This window comes from Lampetra fluviatilis, chromosome 2 (assembly GCF_964198595.1).
Source record: "Lampetra fluviatilis chromosome 2, kcLamFluv1.1, whole genome shotgun sequence".
NCBI lineage: Eukaryota > Metazoa > Chordata > Hyperoartia > Petromyzontiformes > Petromyzontidae > Lampetra > Lampetra fluviatilis.
This window is the reverse complement of record NC_136276.1, coordinates 11,051,011-11,074,880: the sequence shown is the minus strand read 5'-3', so window position 1 is coordinate 11,074,880 and position 23,870 is coordinate 11,051,011.

Sequence of the window (23,870 nt, the reverse complement as noted above, 5' to 3'; positions counted from 1 at the left end):
CGGAATAATGTTAGCAATATACCGTGAACAAGCATATTGCACCAACAAGAAGGGCAAGGTATTAACGCTTTGACGGGATATGACAGTGAGGCGAAACAAACCGATCAAGCAAATGAAACAACAACCATCACGGCAATGCGACAAGTAACTGCAAACGAGCAGGTGCAGGTGCAGCCGAACTGTGCATTCTGATCTGGGAAGTGGAAGGAGGGAGGGGAGGGAGCCAAGACGAAGCTGAGATTCTAGATTTGAAGCTTTCGTGACTGCAAGGATTCATATTTTTAGGTTTTTTCGGTAAAGTCACGTAGGTAAAAATGTTTTAAATTAATAAAAGTGAAATAAAACAAAATAAAAAATCACGACGTTTCTTTTATTAATTTTACTTTTATTAATTTTTTTTTACCTACGTGACTTTACCGAAAAAACCTAAGAATACGAAGCTGAGAGGCGAAGGCATTCCAGTAATGGGGGGCAGCAACGCGGAAGGACATGAAGCCAAAGCGAGTTTTAACAGCGGGTATTTTTAGTCGGAATAGGGAGGAGGCACTCCCTGAGGTTGCGGCCGGGAATTAGCAGAATTTATAAGGTCCTTTAGATATTTGGCGAGTTTGTTTTAAAGAACTTTCATGATGTTCAGGGAGGACGAATCGGAGATGACGTCGACGTTGCAATGATGCGTTTTGAAGGGGGGCGGCCAGAGCAAAGCGGGGGCCGAGCGAGAAAATGTAACAAGTCGTTGTCGGCGTCGATGATGTCGAAATCGTCAAAGATTTGGAGGATGGCGGCTTTTACTATATCGAGTTGGAGGCGAGGTGGGATGCTGTGCTTATTACTACGTCTATAGCTTGCTCTATCCACTGCTGGCCTAGGCTCCATCTCTATATCTTTTGCTCTATCATGGCCTAGACTCCATCTCTATAGGATGCTCTATCCACTGCTGGCCTAGACTACTGGCTATAGCTTGCTCTATCAACTGCAGGCCTAGGCTCCATCTCTATATCTTTTGCTCTATCATGGCCTAGACTCCATCTCTATAGGATGCTCTATTTACTGCTGACCTAGACTCTTGTGCCCCGCCCACTCCGTTCTGACACTTGGGCTACGCCCACTTGTAAACCTTTGTAAACAGTTGCATTTAGAGGCTTACCCCGCTTTTAACTCCGCCTGATGACGACCACTTGTGTTGCGATCGAAACGTCGTAGTTTTTTGTTTATTTTACTTTTATTAATTCGACCTTATCTACGTGATTTTACCGAAAGACCCAAAGAACAAAGAATATAATCCAATTGTTTTTTATATATATTATCTTATTGGCCATATAATCGATGTGGGACTTGAAGGATAGTTTTGAGTCCATGATGACACATAGATACTTCGAGTTATCGACCTGTTCAATGGGGTGTGAGACCAGAGACACAAAGCACAGGAAGCCCAAGCTAGGTGTGGAGTAGCCAGAGAACAGTATGACTTTGATCTTTACAGCACTGAGGACTATCTTTAAGGAATTAAGATGGGGTTGTAAATTATCAAAGGTCTGCTGTAGCTGTAAATTATCCATGAACTTCCCCGAGACCATCAAGCCGGTATAATTGGCAAATGGATTAATGGCAGCGTGTAAGTTTGAGATACCAAGATTGTTGATGAACACGGAGAGCAGGAGAGGACCAAGCACGGCACCCCTTTAACAACGGGGGTCTTTTCAGAATTCATATTCATATTGGAACTGGTCAGACAAGTAGCTGAGGATCCAGTTGATTGCACACTTTGAAAAATGTAAGCATTTAACATTTGTAATAGTATATCATGAGCTACAGTATCAAATGCTGTGGACAGGTCGAGGAACAGAATTGTATATTGGCTACGAGATTCAAGACTGGTGAAGATTAGTTAAAGTGTTTAGAGTACTGTAGATATTGTGCCGTGTTTTTTTCTCGTAAGCCAGATTGCTTGGGAATGAATAGGTCATTGTTCAAAATGCAGTTGGTGATTTAGCAATTTAAAACATCTTTTCAAATATTTTCAGGAGAGGAGAGAGGATTGAGATGGGGGCGGTAGTTATTTGGGTCATACGTAGCACCACCTCTGTGCAGCAGGCGTACCAAGGCTGTTTGCCATTCAAGAGGAATGGATGCCTCAAGAATGGAAGGTTAAATATATGGGCTAGAGGTTTCTGCCATGAGGTTCTGTCGCATGATAGAGGGCAAAGAGAGGCAGGCTATTGGCACCATCATCAGGAGACGTTTTAATGAGAAGAGCATCGTGAAGACTTCAAGGGCTGAGATTGGTAGGAATTTAAATATCAATTTACTTGGGGGGGGGGGTGTTTGGAAGGTCAAAAGGGGTACATTGATCTGGAATATGGGCTGCAGATGCAAAGCGTGAGTTAAACACTTCCGATTAGCACGGTTGGGTATGTACGGTGCATAAAAAGTTCAACATACATACATAAATAAACCCATTCGTAATTGTAACTTCATCAGTAAGGCAGAGCCTCGATGGTACTCCATAGTCAGAAATTTTATCCTTTAACGGTCTTTGTGGCTTTACAGAAACGTTTGGGATCATGATGAGCAAAACTATTTCAAGGAACATTTTAAGAAAATTTTATGTGGAAGTTCAGGTACTTTGAGTGTCCGGTACCACATACAATTGAACGGTCATGAAGGTAGTTTCCCAGTACACCACTGTCACAAACTTTTCAGAAGCATTTGATAAAATAATAACATTGAGAATTGAATATTGATCTGTATTTTTCAAGTTGGGCTGCATCAGCGAGCAGATGAGTTGGGAGATGTTGAATGTAATAATAACTTCATTTTATATCGCGTCATTCGTGCCATTCCTGCACATCAATTAGCCAGTCCCTTACACAGATGATACAAAATAATACTCCACTACTTAGCCAATCTGAATACATAAATTACGAGAAAAAATGCACGTAACAAGAAAATTATCATCACAGAGAAAATGTATTAAAATAAATAAATAATTTCGGTCTCCATACCCCACACCACAATCCCAACATTTCGCCAGAATTAGGGGAACTTTCACAGGAGGGGTGGTGGAGTGGCCAAAAAGTTACGAGCCAGTTGGACTATAATATAAATGCCTATTATCCAGCGTATGCCTGGACAAAAATACGCCTTTAGTTCGGATTTGAATAAGTTAATTGCTTTGATGTGTCGAATTTGTCAGTGAGCGCTTCGGCTTCAGCTGGAGGATTGTCCCAGAGCCATTTTAAGTCGCCAGTGATAATCGGCTCCCTATCAGGTAGGGCTGAGATGGAGCACCGACAGGAGTTGGCGGTGACTCAGAGCTACGGCTTTTCGCCGGTCAATAACAACAGCACATGAGGATGATTTTGTTGGTTGCCAGGGAGGTTGATTCTCGGTGAGAGGGCTTCGAGATGGTTTTGGGAATGAAAAACTCTGGACATCATGAGGATGCCACTGCCTTTCTTGGGGAGTCTGTCAAGTTGGAAGGAATTTAAGTTATTTATACCAAGTGATTTTATTATGTTTTATTTTTATTATTTTATTATTTCCAATCTACGTGACTTTACCGAAAGAACCAAGAAGATGAATCGCTGCAGTCACGAAAGCTTTAAATCGAAATTTATACCAAGTGAGTTCATGTTTTGTGTGTGTGTGTGTGCGAGAGCCAGGCTTCAGTAACATGGACAATATCCGGGTGGGGGTTGTAAATATTAATTTTGAGATTGTTTTGCTATTTTTGAGAGACTATGGATGTGCAGATGAAGAATATCCAGACTAGAATAGATAGTAAATTCAGAAGTATCAAATGATAAAGAGGAAGGAAGAAGCGGTATAGGCCCCGGGTTACCTTCTATTTCACCTAGAAGGAGTAGAAGCAAGACAAGTAGCCTGCTGAAAGGTCGCTGGGTAGAGAGACCTGTAGGCCTGTATCGCGAAGGTTTATTTGCAGAATAGGGAGGGAAGCAGAGAAGAGAGAACGAGTTGGGGAGGAAACATGAGGAGTAGTGGGAGAGGGAGCGATAAGTATGGGAAAGAGAGAAGAGGAATTGTGTCGAGTAAGGAGGGGGATGAAGTGATCCTTCTGGTGGTACCCCGGGGTACCAAATCATACAAAATGGCCGAGGCAATTAAATATTTTATTTCTGGGACACTAATTTTTCCAGGGGTGTACTTAATTCCCTCGACTGGGGTAACAATCAATCCGAAATCAGTGCTACTCCGCGATGTCGAAACTTCAAACATTAGCATTAAAAAATCTGTTATCGAAATTTTCAACTTTGAATAGTTCATCGTGTACATCTCGTCGAGATGAGTCGATTGCCGCATCGCCGACCATCAACAGACTAAAAACAAGTAAACCCGTAAAAACAAAGTTTTTCACTATAAATCCTTTATATGCGTGGCAGCGAACTTAATATAAAGGATTTAAAAATATATTCGCCTGTGGAGGACGCGGGGATCGTTCTCGCGACCTTTGGCATGGGAAGCAAAGGCGCTACCAACTGCGCTACTCCGCCACGGCCTGTGGAGGGGTTACGCTCTGGGCTCTTATACTGTGACGTTCAGCCAAAGCGATGAATGAGTTATATTTGAATATATGTAAAATATTTTTTTTTTGCCTAAAAAGTGTAAAATTTTGGGAATTTATTTTCACGAACATGAATTGTCTGTCACAACGAGTCTGTGTGGAAAATGTCATCTCGATTGGATCACGGGAAGTGGGTTAAAAAACGAGCGAAAGATTCTTACGGTCCTAAGCAAGCAAGCAAGCACGCAAGCAAGAAAGCACGCAAGCAAGCAAGCACGCAAGCAAGCAAGCACGCAAGCAAGCAAGCACGCAAGCAAGCAAGCACGCAAGCAAGCAAGCACGCAAGCAAGCAAGCAAGCGAACTTAATATAAAGGATTTAATGACTGCATCACGGACATTATGCGAGAGGTTCAAGTGTGGAAGGGGGGGGCAGGGAGAGAGGAAGGAGAGATCATGGGAGGGAGGGTGAAAGAAAGAAACGAAGGCAAGGCATGATGGGGTAATAGTGCTGAGTGGGGAAGGAAGAGGCAGGTGGAAGGAATGAAGAAAAGGGGAGGGTGGAAGGAAGGAAAAGTATTAGAGAAAGAGAAGGAAAGAAAGAGAGAAAAAAAGAAACTGAGACAGCGAGGATGAAGCGGAGACACGGGTTGAAGAGGTGGCGAAGGAGAGGCAGCGTCCCAACTTGCGCGTGGACAGCGGAGGCCCGCACAGTGAGGCCCCCACACATCGTCCACTCTCACTGCAGTGAGAGCGGCCGTGATGGCTGGGGCAGCAGCGGCCACGTCCGTCAGGTGGACGCTAATAGCACCCATGATGAGCTGCCAGATGAAGGTGGGCAGGGCCAGCGAGTGGCAACTCAAGCAAATAATTATAGATTTGAAGCTTTCGTGACTGCAAGGATTCATATGCTTAGGTTTTTTCGGTAAAGTCACGTAGGTAAAAAATGTAAATTAATAAAAGTAAAATAAAATAAAAATCACGACGTTTCGGAGGCAACACCGTCACGGCGTGCTGTGACGGTTCCACCTGAAGACGGGAGCTTGTGTTGCCTCCGAAACGTCGTGATTTTTATTTTATTTTTTTTATTTTATTTTACTTTTTTGAATTTTAATTTTTTACCTACGTGACTTTACCGGAAAAAACCTAAGAATATGAACTCAGGCAAACTCAGGGAACAGCAGCTCCAGGGCATCATGGCGACAATGGGAGAAGAGCGGCCTATCTATCTATTTTAAAGTGTTTGTGTGCGTTACTTAAGGGGCCTTTCCTCGAGAAGCTGTACAGGTAATGCTGTGATACAATGATTTAAAGCTGGGTACCGAAAATATTACAGACGCGGGCGGCTTGAATTGCGAAATTCTTATGATAATTTTCAATCAAAAAATAGCCTACATTTATATTACATAGTCTCTGTTTGTGCATCTATGAATACATTGTATATATGTCAGACACAAAGATCCGTCATTTAGGCTCATACAATGCGGGGGGGGGGATGCTGTTTGCGACAATCAAAATGTGGAGGAGACACAAGAGAAACGCCTCACTCTGCTGCCTTTGTCTCCCCAGAACGATGGTTGTTGACAGACCACATCCCACTACAGATACTACTCTAAGGTCAATCTAGAGGAGGTTTAACCCTGGTTCATAAGCCAACTACGATGCTTACAATATGCAAGGAGCAGGAAATATCACCAATGGTCATAAGTCATAGTAAAGTGTGTAGACTAACTTGGCCACCACGTACTTTACGGACCTTCCTAAACATTACGTGGACACGTACACGCATACAGGTTATGTATGGTGCAGCCGTTTGTACCCTGCGCTATGAACCCAACGACCTGAGCTCAATTCCCGGCAACGACGGCAACCACCAGTGACGAGTGATCTCTTCCAATTGGTCCGAGCTCACCCTTGCCCCTTTACAAACCTGCGCTGACCAGCACGGCGAAGTATGGTCAAGCAATTACCATGACATGAATGACATGTCATCAGAGGTCGCAAACGGGTTTTGATTCCTTACCCGTACCCATACCGGGCCACACCAGGGTCGCAAATGGGTACCCATACCCGTACGGGTATCGGGTACCCGGTTGCGACCTCTGGATGTCATGGAGAGGCTCTACATCCAGCGGTGGATTGACGAAGGGCTGTAAAGTAATATTTAATTATTACGAATATTATTTAATTCATCGTGTGTATAATTTGTGCGTGTGTGTCACTCCCTAAAATGAGAAAAAGTCTTCAAACACCGCCTTCCCATTTCGCAGTTGCTAACGTACTGTAAACATAAACTCTTGTTGTGTTTTCTACGAAATTGTATTCGTGATTATTATTTTAATTGTTGTTCTTTTTAATTAAAGAAGACAAAAATACGTGACATTTCTGGCAGAAGGCGTCCAGTCGCGTGAGTGAAGCCGCACAGCTGAGACGCAGCCTCCATCTACCGCCAATCAATTACATTGGACTATAACAACAACAACAAAAACAACAACAACAACAACAACAACAAAAACACCCCATTTAAGGCCGTTTGTCAATCCACTGCTGGATAAATAAAAATACTAAAATGTTGTTATTCGCGTCAATCTTCTAGTCCAGGGCTCTCACGAAGGCGCCAGATTCCACACAGTGTCCGGGAGGTCAGTCGCGAGCGATGTCGCTGTGGGCAATGCCAACCGCGCAGAGGTCGCAACCGGGTACCCGATACCCGTACCCTACCCGATACCCGGCTACCCGCACCCGGCCGGGTACGGGTACCCGTTTGCGACCCTGGAGCAGCCGGGTACGGGTAGGCCGTGAGTCACTGGTGGGTAACCGTTTGTCACTCATTTCGGGTAGGGTACGGGTAGGGAACGAGTACCAGTACCCGGCCGGGTACGGGTACGGGTACCCATTTGCGACCCTGGTGCGGCCGGGTACGGGTAAGGAATCAAAACCCGTTTGCGACCTCTGCCAACCGAGTAAGACGAAAAGTACTCAGTGCTTTTCAGGAAAATTTGTTGAAACCAATTATATAAAAAGATAGAGGCAGTGGCAGAAATGTGCCAGTATACGACGGTAATAGGCCATATCGGCACTTCTCATAACACCAAGCATGAATGCCGACACTATTCTGAACGGTTCCTATTTATATGCTGCGATGTTTCCGCAGAGAAGAAATGGCAGTAAACATGGGCTGCAATGACGAATAGGTATCATACAAGGACTTTGATATTTTCAATTACACCACTGGATATAGGGAAATAATAATAAATGAAGGTAAAAGATCTAAGACACAACAAGAAAAAAGAGAAAATGCTGTATTATCAAATAATGCAAAACGGAAGATTCATGTCCTGTTTTCCAGCCCCCAAACCAATTACTACACTTTGACTACAATCAACAACAAGTAGTCATTGACAATGATACAAGGGGCCTCATAATTTTCTATTACTATGCAGTTGCTCAGCCACAATTATTGTCCGGAGTTTTTTCAAATGTGATTGTGTTTTTTTAATGCTCAGTTCATGCACAATATCAACACATATATTCAGTGGCAAAATAATGCACGTATCGTGATTAAACAGCTATGAAACAATCTTAACTTCCACATATAACATGGTCCAGAAACGTTCATATTATGGAAAAATGTTCTACAAAATCTGAACAGTGCTTGGAATTACATTGGAGGAATAAAGAGGAACACGTGGATAATATAACATAGGTTAGTGGCAATGTAATCTGTTCAGTAAAAAAAGCACAAACTCAACACATCTCGTGTTGCGATCGAAACGTCGTAGTTTTTTTTATTATTTTCTTTCAACCTATTTACGTGACTTTACCGAAAGACCCAAAGAATAACTCAACACATGTCAATAACACTGTGGTCTTAAAAAGAAAACATAATCGGCACCGTTTCAGGCAACGGCCCTTCATTATAGCACATGCCACGAAGAAGGAAAATTTCACAAAACGTCACCTACTACAGTTTTCCCTTAAAGGCCACAGCGTTATTGACGAATGTGTTGAGATTTTGTATTTTTCTTTAGTGTGTGCTCTGTGCTTCACTGCCAACAGATCATCGCCAAACATTTTGTTCTGAAAAGTGGAATTGGGAAGGACGCCGTCGGTAGCTGGGACAATAGGTCGATGGTAAAGATAACATCAGCTGAGGAAAGCAACGCGTTCGAAAGGATATCCCCTGTAGAGATGGAGCGATGAAATCATCTCATATGCAAGTTAATTATTACATTGCAGGGTCATGAGATAAGTCGACGGATTGGGAAGTAGGGGGTGGGGGGGGCTTCATCCAGCAGTGGATTGACCATGACTTTTGTTGGAGAGTATTCATTATTACAATTGCAAAGCGACTTGGGGGGGAGGGGGGGGTAAACATAAAACATTGACCACGTGCGGTTGAAGTGAAGACCGACCAAGGCATCACTCGTGGACTTGAAGAACCTGAAGCGAAGCGAGCCGTGCAGCGGGCCCACTCACTCCACCCACTGCCCCCTTTGGCGCCGGCTTGGCCATTTCGAGAGCTCCCAAAATGCCCTTTTTGCAAATCGTGCCGGTTCGATTTTGACCAAGTTGAATTCAGGTGGCAACACGACAGGCGACAATGCGAAAACCTCCTCCCCCCGCATTGCGTGAGTTGTGCCATACGATGTTTGGCCGTGCCTCCTCCTTCGTATCTGAGAGCCCAGACCGCGCTTGAACGCGGCCTGTGGCGCCCCCAAATGTCTGCGGCGGCCACGGCGCGCAACACACGCGGCACCACCACCACCACCACAGCCAACTTCACACACAGAGCCCTGCGATCGAGGGAGCGAGCGATGTTTTTGCTGCGCGTTGCTCGGTTCACTTAACTTACTGGCTGGAGTCGTCTCGTGATGTGTGCCGCGGGAGTTTTTCTTTTATTCGCGACTTGCACAGCAGGTGCCCGGACACCCCCCACCCACACCTGCTCCCCCCTTTCACAGACACGTATGGGCACTTCATAATCACCGTCGTGATCACCTTGCTATATTCTTATGACGATAATCCGGTAGATACGTGTCGCCAGATTTATTATTGACACCGTGCACATGTTTTTTGGCGCGTCTTATTTTTTTCAAAGGGTCTTACAATCCGGAGAATTCGGTAATAATGAAAAAAAAACATTATTTGTAGCCCTTCGTCAAAGCAGTGGGTGAATGAATGCCTCCGTATCACGCCGTGTTGCGAATGGGGGGGGGGGGGCTACATAACCCATGCTTCACCACGCTGGTCAGTGCGGCTTGGTGAAGTGACGCACGGACACATAACCCTTTCCAGACATCACACTCACTACTGCTGTTAGCCGTGGTCGGGAATGCGACTCCCACAGCGCAGTGTGAGCTGCGAACCACTGTGGCCACCGCTCTTCCTTATTGCGCAGCGTAACAACGCAACATCTATAGCAGGGGTCCTCAAACTTTTTAAACAGGGGGCCAGTTCACTGTCCCTCAGACCGTTGGAGGGCCGGACTATAGTTTAAAAAAACTATGAACAAATTCCTATGCACACTGCATATATCTTATTTTGAAGTGAAGAAACAAAACGGGAACAAATACAATATATAAAATGAAGAACAAGTAAAGTTAAATCAACAAACTTGCCAGTATTTCAATGGGAACTATGGGCCTGCTTGTGGCTAATGAGATGGTCAATGTCCGGTTCCATATTTGTCACTGCTAGTCGTAACAAGTGATGCAAGTGTGCATCCGTTAGTCTAGATCTGGTTGGAGATTTCAAATGTTTCATTCTGGAAAAAGTCTGTTCACAGATATAAGTGCTGCCAAAGATGGTTGCCATTTTGAGTGCATGGTTCCTGAGATGAGGATATGTCTCAGAGGGGAGAGATGCATAGAAATTATGAAGGCTGCTTGACTTGAATGCGTCTTTCAGAGAGTCACAATTCTGCAGTTCAGCCAGTTCCATTTGGTAAATTGTATCCACATTTTCAATGTCAATAGAAAATGGGTTACGGAAAAGCTGTATGTCCTGTTCATGGAGAAGAAGCTCTTTAAATCTAAATTGGAACTCCTTTTGCAATTTTTCCAGTGAATCCACACATGTTTTGTTTGGGAATGCAACCAATGGTTTTTCCGCTAACAGATTTTGAGTTGTGGGGAGATGGCAGAAGTTTTCCTCCTTCACTTGTTTGATGAGGAGGCCTAATTTTACTTCAAATGCTTTGACATGCGATTACATATCACAGATGAGCTTCCCCTTTCCTTGAAGTTGCACATTGAAACTGTTGAGTAGCTCTGTTACATCTGTCAGAAAGGCAAGGTGCCATTTCCATTCTGCATCATTGAGCTCTGGTACTTCTTTGTTTTTTGAAAGCAGAAAAGCTGTAATCTGTGGAAGTAAGTCATAGAAACGTTTCAAAACTCTCCCTCGACTCAGCCAACGGACTTCTGTGTGGTAGAGAACATCTTCATAGTCAACATTTAGCTCAGACAGAAATTCCTGAAATTGTCTGTGGTTTAGTGCATGAGCTCTAATGAAGTTAACACAAGATACCACAATTTTCATTACAGAGTCCCACTTCAGTTATTTACTACACAGCGCTTGTTGGTGGATGAGGCAGTGTATGGCTATTGGATGAGAATGGTTATGTTTGTCCATCTCTTGGTTAATGCGAGCAATTACTCCTTTCTTAGACCCCACCATGCTAGGAGCACCATCAGTTGTCACACTGGCTAGTTTAGCCCAGTTCAGCTCCAAACCATTCACAGTTTGGCAAACCTTTTCATAAATATCCTCTCCTGTAGTTGTTCCTTTGATGCTTTGCAGTGCAGCAAGCTCTTCTGTGACTTCGAAATAGTCATTCGTCCCACGAATAAAAATTAGAAGTTGTGCAGAATCACGAACATCATTGCTTTCGTCGAGTGCCAAGGAAAAATAAGAAAGTTTTTTTGCGTAGTTTTGCAAATGCTGATGCAAATTGTCTCCCATTTCTTCAATCCTCCGTGTAATTGTAGGTCCTGAAAGACTCACTGTACTAAATAAATCGGCCTTCTCTGGACACATCTCTTTGGCAACAGAAAGAAGGCATTCTTTAACAAATTCTCACTCCACGAATGGTCTGCCAGTGCACGCTATTAGCTTGGCAACTTGAAAACTTGCTCGCAGTGATGAAATACTTAGCTGCTTCTGCTTCACCAAAGTATTTTGCTGAGTTGTTAATGTATTTTTCAGTTTTAATATTTATCTTTTCTCACTTATACGACCAAACAATCATATTCATCTTTATGTTGAGTTTCATAGTGTCGACGTAAATTGTATTCTTTGAACACAGACACTATATTCTGGCATATCAGACACATAGCTCTTTCCTTGTACTGCATGAAAAAGTAATCATAAGTCCACTGTTCTTTGAATATCTTACACTCCGAGTCAATTTTTCTCTTTCTTGACATCATTGTTTCCTAGGGAGTTAAAATTGCTATTAGTAAAATACCAATATATATACAGCGCTATAAAAACAATATACCAGCAATAACTTTGCCCACACAGAGACATACAGACTGCACTGCCCATCAATGCAGTCTGATTGGGGGAACTCCGCTTTTTCCCCAGGCTCACACTGGTGCGGGTGCCATTAAAAATGAATTACACCTGCAGTTTTGTTCACAGATCGCAGTGCGATCTGCGAACTCGCATAGGAATCTGATCGCATGGGGAAGAAGACCCATGCGATCCGATTCCACTGCAGGAAAAAAGAAGGCACATGTGCCTTTTTTCTTCCGAATCTAATGCAAGTTCAGCCATACAAGCATATGGCTGAACTCGCACTGCTCAGAGATCGCAACAGTATGAACCGGGGCTTACACAACATACAACATATAACCTCATACAAATGAATAGCAATCAGAATATAAATGCCCTTACTGTCATTTAAATTGGGTTTCCTACTCCTCGGCTGTCTGTCACTGACCAGCACGGAAAAACAGCAGGCAGCCCCTCCAGAGATCAGATATTACCCCTCTATCATTTACTCAGCGGTGCGTGTGCTGGGGATCTACATCCCCTGCACACAGGAATATCACTGGGAGTGGAGCCGAGGGGCAAGTGAGGGAGCTGAGGGAGGGAGAGCCAGTCAAGCGCAGCCAGGGGAGGGCTGGCAGCCTTAGGCCTGGGGGGCAAGTCCAGTCAATTGGCCCATTGAACCATTCACCAGCGCAGCCCAATGAGTGCCCACCGCCGCAGCTCAATCAGTGCCCACCGCCGCAGCTCAATCAGTGCTCACCAGCGCAGCCAAATCAGTGCTCGCCGCCGCAGCCCAATCCGTGCCCACCACCGCAGCCCAATGAGTGCTCCCCACCGCAGCCCAATTAGTGCTCACCAGCGCAGCCCAATGAGTGCTCACCAGCGCAGCCCAATTAGTGCTCACCAGCGCAGCCCAATTAGTGCTCACAAGCGCAACCCAATTAGTGACCATGGGCCGGATAAATGTCCTCGGCGGGCCGCATGTGGCCCGCGGGCCGTAGTTTGAGGACCCCTGATCTATAGGCACATTGAGTGGGCGAGTGAGTGAGCCCGTAATCACATCACAGGCGCAGACCGCAACTGGATCTCTTCAAGAGGATAGTGAGCGGGGCTGTGGCAAGAGGCGCGATGTGATGATGATCTTGCGTGAGCCACTTGGGTTGGATTGAGCCGTGAAGTACCGTGTCGCCCTAATCACACATCATTCAACCCGCCACACCTCCCACTGCCGCAGCGCTGGTGTCAAATAATTTTCGCCTGCTCTGTGTGAGTCGATGTGGGAAGTATGATTCTAGATTTGAAGCTTTCGTGACTGCAAGGATTCATATTCTTAGGTTTTTTCGGTAAAGTCACGTAGGTAAAAAACATTAAAAAGTAAAATAAAATGAAATAAAAATCACGACGTTTCGGAGGCACTTATTTGCCAATCTTATTTAACAGACAACTATTACAGTTTTACCATGTTTAGTGGTGTCTCCTTGTCACAGGTTGAGTCACAAGCCGTGCCTCTCCAAACAAAGGCTCAGTTTGTTATGCAGTATATTCTTAGTCTTAAGCCTCACCTTACCATATTAATAAAAAAGTATGCGGCCCTTGCCCCACCACCTTCTCCAACCATTATATAAACGGAGTGGTAGCTCCTGCAATCTCTCATTTACTTGATACAGCTTTCGTGGCTGTGACGGTACCACCTGAAGACGGAAGTATGATTGCAAATGAGCAGAAGGAGGTTTTGACGCTTTTATCCATTTAGATCATTGTGACTCCTCCAGGTCTCGGGCGCATCCGCGGCCGAGAGCCAGAAATGGGCTGTAAGCGACGAGGCTTTGCGAGATTGCTCGCCGATGTGTTTTCGCGATCATTATTACCTCGTGTTCTTTTGAATTTAGGTCCTGAAGGATCTGCCAGCTCGTGGAGCGAAACGTCGGACAACATGCTGAACAACACATCATGCTGAACAACACATCATGCTGAAAAAAAAAACATTCCTGAAAAAAACTCCCAGCCCGTGAAGCGAAACGTCAGACAATATAACCAACAACACATCATGCCGCAAAAACATTCAGTTCCTGATATAGCTCCCAGTCTGTGGAGCGAAACGTCAGACATCGTGCCGAACAATACATAGGAGAGTTCCCATACAGCACAACGGCGAAGTGCTGCACCGCAGGGGTTTTCGAGGTGCTCGCTCACGTGCGCGCACGATCAGAACATGGCTCGCGCACACGTGTGTTATGACCTCGGACACGTGTGTGCGCGGCGCGCATGTGGCATCCATCGGCTCGGTGCGGCACGCATTTTGGTTATCTGTTTCATGTACATCTAACTGGGCCTCGCTCTATTTTTTCCATAATTGCAGCTGTCTCTCTGTTTGTCTTTGTATTCTCTCCGTGCACATCTGACTTGTATCATTACGATATTTGGACTCGTAATGCTCGCGAATTGCTGCTCGTGTTCAGTTTGTACAATGGTATTTTGTATGAAAGCGTGCTGTAAATTATTGTTTCGGGATGTTACGATTATGGCGTGCGGAATGGTCACGGGATGCTGCCCGCGGCGCTCTGTACGCACCTGTTGATGAAAAGCAACTGGAGTTTGTCTCTATTTCTGGGCATTGTTCCAAAATGTTTCCTCTCAAAATGTTTGGTTGTGAGAGTTAACGCAGTGTGGTGCAGCCACCTAAGCGAGGACGAATTGCGTAGAAGCTGGAGTGTGGTGCGGATGAAACTAGATTGCAATAATACTCATTGGTTGTTCGCGATTGTGGAGGTCAGCTGTCCGATGTGTTTTTGGATTGCACCGCGGGTCGGACATCGCGCCGAATGACACGGCGATACAACGTAAAAACACAGATAGGAGAGATGGTAACGCAGTAATGCCCTTTATTTGTTATGGAGAACCTCACTGAGTCTCAATGTTTATTTTTCAGTAGGGTCCTGCATTGGGATATTTGGAAACATTCCAGTAACGAGTGGCATTCATGAGAAACCCAGCGTTCCTCGAGAAAACCCATGCTCTCAATGTGTGGGGCATTTGAGCGTTGATGCTGATAGGCAATGAACTGCCCTTGTGAATGTTTGGGTAACATTGAAAGCGCGTTGATCTCGTCAAGGAGCATAACCCATCACGCGAATTCCAGTCATCCTCGCAGCGGCTGTTGGCAAGCAATCAAACAAAAGCGGCCACTGGCTTCGTGCGCTCTCAGTTGAGTTTCTGCGGCCATCTGGAACACTCTCCCTTCCGATATTAGGAAGCAACTGGAGCTATGCACTTTTAAATCTCGATTGCAAACTAATTTCTTTAGAACTGCTTGTTGTGTTCAGTTTGTTGTCCTTCCCCCCGCACCTCCGATGAGCACGGTTGGTTACGTACGGTGCGAAAGAAAGTCAGCATACTGTACACACATCCAGACACAGATAGAGTCGAGAATCCTTTGCTGTGGTGCCACCTGGTGGCCTCATTGTCTTGGAGTATCACCACAACCTAACAACGTCAGTAAAATGCAAGCACATTTTCAATCGCTTTAGAAAATCAGAGTCTGGTAATGTCTGCACGACAGGCAGTTTATAAGGACTCGCATGCACAGGTGAAATGTAATCGGGTTATTTAATGACATATTTTCCGCTACTTTTTCTCCACGATACACATATACGACTGTTATTGCTTTATTACTCGAAAAGAGTTTACGTTTTAGAGGGAATAAAGCGGTGGTGTATTGGTAAGCGCACTTTGCCATGAACCCAGTTCACCTGAGTTTGAATTCCAACCACGGCTGACATCAGTGGCGAACTGAAGATGAACTCATCCATCACCACCCTCCCCTCGCATGCCCCCCACCCCGCCCCCTCATCACCACCCTCCCCTCGCATGCCCCCCCCCACCCCGCCCCCTCATCACCACCCTCCCCTCGCATGCCCCCCCCCACCCCGCCCCCTCATCACCACCCTCCCCTCGCATGCCCCCCCCCACCCCGGCCCCTCATCACCACCCTCCCCTCGCATGCCCCCCCCCCACCCCGCCCCCTCATCACCACCCTCTCCTCGCATGCCCCCCCCCACCCCGCCCCCTCATCACCACCCTCCCCTCGCATGCCCCCCCCCACCCCGGCCCCTCATCACCACCCTCCCCTCGCATGCCCCCCCCCACCCCGCCCCCTCATCACCACCCTCCCCTCGCATGCCCCCCCCCACCCCGCCCCCTCATCACCACCCTCCCCTCGCATGCCCCCCCCCCCACCCCGCCCCCTCATCACCAACCCGCACTGACGATCGTGGGGAAGTATGGTTAAATAACTCCCATGACTAACACAGCATGGGGACACTTTCATCGAACAGTAGATTGATCAAGGACTGTTCATCATCATAAATAGGAGCATGTTAATCACTTTAATGTATCAATGTGTGAATTATTTAACGTTCGTAATATGTTGATAACTTTGAATTTAAAAAAAGTTATATTACATCGAGCGCAAGTGCAGATAGTTTATTCCATAATATCGCTTAATAAACACCATTACTTAATTCACTCAACCTTGATTGTTACAATACAGCAACTGCAAGAATTAAAACCCGGCAGTTTGAAGGCACGATATGAACCGGTTATTATTAAATGCTATATGTAAAGCGGTGAGCAATAAGGCATAAAGGTTCAGATGGCCGTGATGTAAAGGTGGCTGCCACCGAGGTCGGCGTGTACATTAGTGTGACGGTGTAATTTACAAGGATGGCGTAGCATCACCGCGGGAGGTCAGCCTGTCTAAAACAATAGCAATTACACGGCGGTCGCGAAAGCGCATAATTAACGTCTTCTTGCTGAAAGGATGCGCCACCTCTGCGCGCACACAGACGCACACGCACACTCGCGCGCGCACACAGACGCACGCACGCTCGCACGCGCACACAGACACGCACACTCGCGCGCACATAAACGCACACTCGCACACACAGACACACGCTCGCACACAAACACAGACACACGCACGCGCACACACACACTCAGACGCACGCTCGCACAAACAGGCACACGTACGCGCCCACACAGACACACGCACGCTCGCACATACAGTCGCACGCGCACACACAGACGCACACAGACACACGCACGCTCGTACACACACACAGACACACGCTCGCACACACACACACACATACACACGCTCTCACACACAGACACACGCACGCTCGTGCGCACACAGACACACGCACGTGAGTGTCTCTGTGTGCGCGCGCCGCGTAGCGCCACGAGTGTGCGCTCAGCACCGCCGCTGTTGTATCGGCCACGCGTAATGACAGTCCGCGCGTGCCTGGTGCTATATACCCCGAGACAAAAACAGTCTCTGTTTTGATCTAAAATGTATGGACTGCGAATATGAAATTCGGACGTGCCATGAACGCGTGTTAGTTTGCGTGTGTGTATGTGTTTTTATTGCTGCTCCATACGGACTACTGCCCAAGACAAGTTATTTTCCATACATTCACTTCAGGGTAATTGGGTACGCGCATCCGCGAGCTTCTCTCTTCTCGGCGCACATGGACATTTTTTTAATGTTTCTGCGTGCATATTAACTCTATCCACTCCTCTCCCCACCTCCTCAGCCCACACCCGCTAGTTCACCTCGCCCCTCATTCCTCCTCTGCGCCATAAACCAGACGAGCAAAGTTGGGCTCCTGCAAACAGGCGATATCTCGCATGCATGACAGCCTGTCACACGCAACGGGACAGTATCTGCACAGTCCTGAAGGGGAACTCATGGACACCCCCGCCCCCCCCAGGGAAGCATGTCATGGCATCGGTATCATCATCTTCGTTTGCCTGTGAGAGAAATAAAAGGGGAGAGTAAGGAGGAGACTGTCCAATTTATTTCCTACACTTGTCAAGCGGCGAGGGGGCCTAATGATGCAGTCCTCCTGCCCGAGCCGAAGTAACGCCCGCGCGCGCGCGAGAGGAGGCGGTTCTCCTCGTTGCTATCTGATGATAACGCACTGAAATAGAACTTTAACGATTCTTAACCTCAAATAAAGACGATGCGTAATCGTATTAAAGAAGCAACACCCCCCCTCCCCGCCGCCGCCCTAAAAAATACAAAATAAAACAATCGACCCACGAGAACACGCTGTTAATAATTAAACGCAAGATATGTATTCTTGTACTTGCTACGTAATTATGAGGTTAATTAAGCAAATTAGCTGTTAGGGTGGGGTGGGGAAGGTGCAACAAAATGTTTTGTCGAGATACAGAAGGGGTTTGTCATTTGTGTTTCATTTAACTCAATTTACAGGCGTAAGAAATGCTTTATTATCACTTCAGGAAAAAAAAATCACATTTCACGCTTAATGTAATTTACTACACAGCCGCCCCTCCCCTCATCCTACATCAGCCAAATGACTTGCAGCATTGGGGGGGGGGGTGTTGAGAGACAGCTGCTGATAAGGAAGACCTTCGTCGCATATTCATCATCCGGCTGCGCTGCAAAGATTAGCTATTAGGCAGTCAAATGGCCTGAATGGATAGGGAGCTTTGGTGGCTGAGGCGGTGGGGATGGGCCACGCGTGTCGTCGTCGGTGTGTTTCCGCCATCAGATTGAGGCCAAGGGAGAAGTTTTCTCGGCACGGCGACAAAGGCGAATAGGCGAGGGCTAATCAGGCCCCGCCAAATATAATCAGGCGCCTTCCACTCTTTTCTCTCTAGTCACGGCTGCCCCCTGGCTTGAGTGTCAGCTTGCCCACTGCCCCCCCACCCCAGCACCCCATTACTGAACTAATGCCGCACACCCCACCACAAACAATGGGTCCGGATGAATGGCACCCGAAAGCCTCCCATGGTAATGAGGGCCCTATCAAGCCTTTAACACGGGGCAGTCGCCCCATACTGCCATCTCCCAATTCACAGCCAGCCCCACCGTGGTCCCTAGGCTGGGTGTCAGCGACATCAGCCTCGGAATGGGCTGATACATATGCAATGAGAAAAAGAGCAGGGACTGCCATCGCGTTCTCACGAAACCGTGCGAAGGGGGGGGGGGCTTGGACTGTGTCCACCAGCAGTCCGCCACTGTGGTGTTGTGTTTCTTTGCTTGGTGCTCCGCTCAAGGGAGCCCCCCCCCCCTAATTAAACGACGCGTCGCGGTGTCCTGACATTGCAGAGCGAAACGTGCGCGCCGCGTGTCAGAGGTTGACTGATCCGCGTCCGTCCATTGCCGTCTTTATTCGACGACGCGAATGGCGGTAATTAGTGGCGAGTGAAGACTTGAGTGAAGCCGTGTTTATAATTCTAAAATTTTAAAAAACCAACACGCGCGACTACGGTGTTCACCGTTTTGTTTGTATTGTGTGTAAATATTATTGTGAATAAGCTTATACTGTATATATATGTGTGTGTGTGTTTTGTATAGTTGTATATGCGCCATCGGTGGCGCAACGGTCTGCGCACTGCTCTATGAACCCGGTGACCTAAGTTCTATGCCCGGTCACTGCTAACGTCAAAGGTGTGAGTGTTATTTGAACCGGTTCTACCCCCCAGCCCCCTCCCCCTCCCCCCCAAGTTCACCAACCCGAACTGACAAGCGTGGTGAAATATTTCCAAACAACCCAAAATCACGACATGAACATTGGAATGACGCATTCATCTAGCGGTGGATTCAACTACGAGTTGAACATTTTAATTGTGCACGCCAACGTGTTTTCAATGAACATTTCCCAAAATGACTCTTGCCGAAATGCAAGCCGTTGTACCCAGCGGTACTTTAAACTTATCACCGCCAGCTCGTCGTCCCCTTTAAACCCCCCCCCCACTCCTATTGATGTGCGCAGCAGCACCAGCGTCTTCTGACAGACAAGCCGGTCAGTGTCTCATCTCTGAGATCGCAGGGAAGAGGCCGGTGATGGGAAGTGGCGAAACAAGTGACAAGGTGGAGTAAAGGGAGAGTACTTTACAACGGGGAGAGGAGAGATCTGAGGGCCCGATCAGACAGGGCACCAGTCGTGTGGTCCCCCCTCTCCCCGCGTCTCTAACCCTCCCCCTCCTACCCCCCCCCCCAAGGGAGGAGATCTCAATGCGTTATCAGACCGCCTGTCACGAGGAATAGAGGCACACCAGAGAGCAGACACTGCAGTCGTAGCGCGGCTGGTGGACGCACTTATCTAGGTAAATAGCTGCATCGCGTCAATCTCCAGGCAAATGTATTCAAGGGCCGCTTCTTTCTGTACCGCTCGTGCGAGAGCTTTCGATTTAAAAAATGTATGGGCACACACACACATATATAAAAAGCATAACCTCCGACGATGACACCCACGTTGGATAAAAGCTTGCTTATCTGACGGCAATGACTGTACCACTTACGGCACGATAGCAAATCAATAAAAGGCAGACAAAAGTGGGGCTGGGTCGTTATTTTAACATCATAATGTAAAGTAAATATTATGCTGTGAACCACAGAGTGCCTACAGTAAATAGAACAGGAGGAGAAGCTCAGCGCTTCAATGGGGCTCAGGGATGGGATTTGTTCATCCTGTTGACATGCGTGTCGCCTTGCTCTTCAGTTGGTGAAAGATGAAAGGAAGTCGATCAAGTGAGCGTATGCTGCTGGAAATAGGATAGATACAATCCCCGCACTGAAATCACACTGACATGACAAGACAGTCAGTTGGAATCTAATACTGTATATATGTATAAGCGTACATGCGCGTGTCTGAATGTATATGGCAGTAGTGCGCGCGCGTGTGTGTATTATGTCAATGAATATGCTGCTACAGGATAATTGCAATTAATTGGATAATTACCTAAACACTCGGCGAGTGGCAAAGAAGCGGTTAGCGCGCTGTGCTACGAACTCGGTGACCAGAGTTCGATTACCGCTCACGGCCAACACCAGTGACAATTATTTGTACCGGTCCTGGGCCTCCGCTAGGTCGACTCAGCGTCAATCGAATACCTGGTGCGATTTGTAAACATCGCCACAAGGGAGATGAAGGTGACGGGCGTGGTGCTGGCCACCCACCTCCTCGTGTGCCGTATCGGCCTTCATAGATGCTCGCTAACAGCACTTGCTCCAGCAGTCTGTTAAGGCTATACGGGGGATCTTTGTCTTCGGTGAGTATGCTGCTGCGAGATATCAATTTGCAATGAATGTTATAATTACCGCAAAAAATTTATAATTCAAATTAGTTAAATAAATTGTCATAAAACTCTATCACAGATGTAATCAAATTCACCACACTGCAGCCTTTGTAGCATTAGCTGTAATAAACCTAGAATTAGTCACTTATCTTCTCGTCTGGTGTATGGAATTTTATTTCCATTAATGTAATTAGCCTTGCAGCGGCACTATTCCTTTATGTCTCCACGTGCATGAGTTTTGCCAGTCAACGTCTGCGATCGCTATAACATTGTTCATTAAAAATACATGCACGGGATTCTGTAGATTCTTCCACTTTTCTGGGAACTTCTTGATAATTAACTGCTGAATGAGCGCTTCTCAGTAATAAGGCTCCAAAGTGTGGTCAGGATTTAAAGGTGTAATTTACGGTAATAGTGAGTAACAAAGTCATAAATGGACTTTTTTTTATTTAAAAAAGAAGTGAGGACCATATTATGGCGGGATTGCCTCTAGGGATGGGGCCATATCTTATAGATCTATTCATCAGCCTTGCAGAGAAAAATCTCTTGGATTGAAATGAGATGCCAACATAAATCTGCAGCGGTTTTTTTCACAGCTTAACCGGTTTCTTCCAGTGGCGCGCACTCCTGGGGTCCTGTATATCACCTTCTGAAGGCCTGCTTGGCTCAAATGAGGGAGGGAAAAAAACCTTTCTCACATCGGCGGTCAAGAAAGGCCCCCCCCCCCTACCACAAGTGAGTAGATATAATTTGGTGGTAAATGATGTACAATAAAAATGTGCACAGCAGCACTGTTTAATTGACACTTACGTGAAAATGCGAGTTCGCTCGTGTGCAGGGTGCTGAAATGCATAACAATAGATTTTCAATCCAGAGGTGATGGATTTAGTACCTGATTTAAACAAAGCCCGTGGGTAAGTTAATTAATTTACCATTATGCCTACTCAACAAATCATAACAACAATAAGCGCCTAAGTGAATTGCTCGTGAAGGGGTGACATGCGTATACGCAGTTATGTTACGTGTCAATGTTTACCTCTGTTGTATTCTCACACTGTTGTTACTCCACTTGTCTCATCTATCTTCAGTATATAGTTGTATCTGAACGTTTGCAGAAAAACAATCTTAATGTGTCCCCTCGCACCCCTCTAATGATATGCTATGTAAATGAGAATGCTATTTTGTAATCACAAATTATAAAGCTCTGGAGAGGTTTTTTTTTTAGTGACCCCCGAGAAAGAGCAGAGCCATTCGCTTGCAGAGGGTGGAGGAGTCCTCTGTGCAAAAGGTAATATACAGTTTCACATCGCACGGTGGAACAATGGAGATGATACATGTTGACATGTTATAACATTCAGCAGGTAGAAATGTTTGCCTAGTTATAAAATGGTGAAAGGGGACCACACTTAATCCCTAGTGGGTTATCTTCTTCTTTTATTATATATAAAAGGGAAATTTGTGATGATGTGTGCCTGTTCAAAATGTTTAGCGTACTTCCCGACATGCAACAAACTTGAAATTTGCCATGTGGGTACTTTCCAGACTGTACACCATGCAAAAATTATAAAAATAGACTTTGGTATTTTTTTGGGAGGGGGGGGGGGCACAATAATGCATATATTTTTTGCACGGCAAGTGAGCTGTGACGTCACATCTGTCATGTCACCCGTGCGTGTGGAAGCGTAACGCGTTGTAGTGTAGTGGTTAACGCGCCGCGCTACGAACCCGGCGACCCGAGTTCGATTCCCGCTCACGGCCACCACCGGTGACGATTATTTGAACCGGTCCTGGGCATCCCCTAGGTCGACTCAGCCTCAAACGAGTAACTGGTGTGGTGTGTGAACATCGCCACTGGGGAGACAAAGGCGGCCGGGCGTGGTGAATCCAAGTCCCGGGCGAAGCCGGGTAGTAAAGCTAGTCTCTATATATAACATTACTAATAACACGGGGCATGGTGTGACGTTAACAGAATCAGGAACGCTTGATACACACCACGAATACAATTTCCGAGTTATTTGATATCACATCAACAACCACCCCGATTGCAATGGATGTGCATGCTCAGGCAGCAGCAGCAGCATCAACAACACACAGAGTGGGTGCAGGTTGCGTCCCATATGGAATTCGGTGCAGTGGTCAGACCTAAGCCACACTCTTCCTAATTCACGGGATTATCCAGCCTTTGTGAAAGGTGTCAGAGGGGAGTGTGAAATGAATAGGGCTGGATTAAGCATATTTACAGTGTTTACTATCCAGATGTCACCAGTTTTATCACCCGGTGCAGCAGTTGATACAACGGGCTGGTTTCCTAAAGTCCTCCCTCTTCTGTCAGCCCAGCAGTATCAAATGGGTAACATCGCAGTTCGGTCAATTGGCAGGACGCGTTTGTGCGGTAAAGTGTAAGCACTTGATCCAACGTGTAAAAAAAGTCCGTCCCCCTTCTACTAAGACGTCTGGCAAAGCGGTGAAGAGTCGGGCCAAATATCCTCGATCGGGGGCATCTTAGAGCTGCCCTCTAGTGGAGGTCCTTCTATCAGCAGTGGCGTGCGCGAGCACTTTACAACTTTTGGGGTGAAGGTGAATGGAAGGGGAGAGAGGATTTGTGGAAATAGATGAGGGGCGATGATTTGAGGAGGGTGCGAGGAGCCGCTTTGCTTACACTGCTGACCTTCACAGATGTTTAAAACGCCACGGACGCCGAAGGAGTGATCGGCGGATCCGCTGTGGCCGTCCAGA